The sequence below is a fragment of the Mirounga leonina genome, unplaced genomic scaffold (assembly GCF_011800145.1).
Source record: "Mirounga leonina isolate KUSES-001 unplaced genomic scaffold, KU_Mleo_1.0 Mir_353, whole genome shotgun sequence".
Classification (NCBI taxonomy): Eukaryota; Metazoa; Chordata; class Mammalia; order Carnivora; family Phocidae; genus Mirounga; species Mirounga leonina.
The window spans coordinates 2,577,053-2,579,472 of NW_023270699.1; the positions used below are offsets into that span (position 1 = coordinate 2,577,053).

Genomic DNA, 2,420 nt, shown 5'->3' on the forward strand with positions numbered 1-2,420 from the left:
GTGGCCAGACCAGAGAACTCTGACCCACAACCTCTGTAAGAACCATCTGGAAGCCAGACCGCGGCCACAGGCCTCCGCAGCCCCACCCCTGGACTAGTCCGGAGTCGGCCGTGACTGCCACCTTCTCTTCCCCTCCGAACTCAGGACATCCGGAGAAAATCGAATACGCCCCTGAAATCAATCCCACAGGATGCCCAGCTTGTAGCGAGCCCACCCACTGACTCCACAGAGCACGCCTGAGTCTTCCTTTTCTTCCATGACAAGCTGTCCCCCACCCCTGCCTGCTGTGAGTCTCTGCCAAACCCCAGCGCTGGTGGGGCCCCCCTTGCTGCAGCCAGCTCTGAATAAGCAGGCTTTGCTTGCTCTCCTTTGGGTTCGCTTTGCTTATTTCCCCGGGTGTAGCCTCCTATCTGTAAAATGTCAGCACATGAGGAGCGGGGTCCAGCAGGGAGAGAGCGCGTGAGACCTGAGGAGGCATCTGTTATAAAATAAAATTCAGGGGCGCCTGGGTGGCTCAGTCGTTAAGCATCTGCCTTCGGCTCAGGCCCTGATCCCAGGGTCCTGGGATTGAGCCCCGCATCGGGCCCCCTGCTCCATGGGAAGCCTGCTTCTCCCTCTCCCACTCCCTCTGCTTGTGTTCCCTCTCTGCTGTCTCTCTCTCTGTCAAATAAATTCTAAAAATCTAAAAAAAAAAAAAAGAAAGAAAGAAGGAAAGATGATTTCAGGTAAGGTCACCTTCCCTCAGGGGGAGCAGCAGGGATCTGATCCTGCAGATTCCCTCCTCTTCCTTTGGGGGAGGGACAGGGCCCAAGGGACCAGGTACCTCCTTGGTGGCCACCAGAACATTCCTCACTGGCCAGTTAGGACTACATTTCTGGGGGAGGTTGGCACTGGGGAAGGGTGTGGTTAGGTTAGGGATGAAGTCTTGGCTTGGTGACTTGGCCTAAGTGGCTCCGTTCTGGGCCTGCTGGTTTTCTTTTTAACACATTGCAAGATGGAGCAAAGGATGGATGGAGGGTTGAGAGGAGGGAGAGGTGGGCAAAGCCCACTGAGCTGCAGGACATGACAAGACCAGAGAATTGCCTTCCTTTCCTCATCTTGGCAATTATTTTCTGATGCTTTGTTTCCCACATAGAGGAGTTTTCCATTTTTATGGAGTCAAATCCAACTCACTCACACATTTACGCAATTGTGAACAGGTTGTGGGATTTCCCCTTCCCAGCTCCCCAGGGCTCAGCCACCCCTGACCTCCCACCCTTCCTGAACTTACAAACCAGGCTTTGCCCCTGGCAGGTACCAGAAAGCCTTGTCTCCCACACACCTGCTCGCCGGGGCTCTGTGTTGGGCCCACCAGCAGCTAAAGGTGGGCCTGCTCCTGCAGGGTCAGCACCCAGTGAGAGGGGAGGCCAGCGACAGCTGATGGGTGGGTCACCGGCGGCCGGGGCCTGGACCTTTCTAAAGACCAGTCCTGTCCAGACAGCTCCTAGCATGGGCCCTACCCCTGCCCTGAATAAAGTGTGGGACCTTCCCTGGGTGGTGGAATCTGTCTAATCCTAACCCAAATCCTGCCCTAACCTAGCCCTTCCCAAATGCCCTCGCTCTGACCACACCTCCCCCAGCCGGGCCGAAGCCTTGGGAGCCATCTCCTCCCCATGTCCGGGGCAGTTTCATGTCTCCTCTGTTCACACAGGCCAACTCTCCACCGTGCCTCTGAGTCACATGCTGGTGACTGATGTCCAGTGTGGCTGGCACAAGTGGGGTGTTGGGCCAGGCCTTGCAGATGAGCGATGCAGGGTGGTTGAATGCATAGGGGGGTGAGGCAGGGCAGGGCCTGATCCTGGCCTCTGGGATTCCGTGACAGCCTCCTGCCCCTGTGCCCAGCTCCTCCAGGTCCTGGCTGGGCACAGGCCCCTCTCCCCTGCCCTCCGGCAGCTCTTATCTCAGGTCCTGCTCACCACTTGCCTGTGGCCCACCCCCTGCCCCACCCCATCGCTGCGTCCAGCCCTGCACAGGATGAGACTCCAGACCGTCCCCTGAACAACCCACCCCCACCGCCACGTGGGGCCTGACCCCAACTGTCCCCTGCAGTGGGGACACTCCGCCCCGACCGGCCAGAGAAAGACGAAACCAAAGCCACAGTGCGGGGACCCCCCTACAGCACGCGACCACTGGTCCCCAGACGGTGCGGGCAGTGAGGGCCCCAGGTGCTCGCCCGCCCCGCGCGCGCCCAGCGGAGGGGACTGCGACCACCCTCCGCCCGGGCCCTGCGCCGCCATCCCTCGGGCCTAGCCCCGCCCCGCCCGGCCCCGCCCCCGCGCCGGCCCTCGGCCCCGCCCCCGCGCCGAGCCACGTGACCGCCGCCCCCTTTAAGCAGAGCGGACACCTGGGCGCTGGGCGTTGCTCCGCCCGCCGCCGCCATC

General features: G+C 60.8%; 1 protein-coding gene across 1 annotated transcript in view; it reads left to right on the forward strand.

The window, feature by feature from the left end:
* The first annotated feature begins 2,331 nt into the window (after positions 1-2,331).
* CSTB (cystatin B) overlaps positions 2,332-2,420 on the forward strand; it is a 3,269-nt gene continuing 3,180 nt past the window's right edge. The window contains exon 1 of the mRNA XM_035030085.1: positions 2,332-2,396. The gene's annotated coding sequence lies outside the window, so the exon portion shown is untranslated. The remainder of the gene's footprint in view (positions 2,397-2,420) is intronic.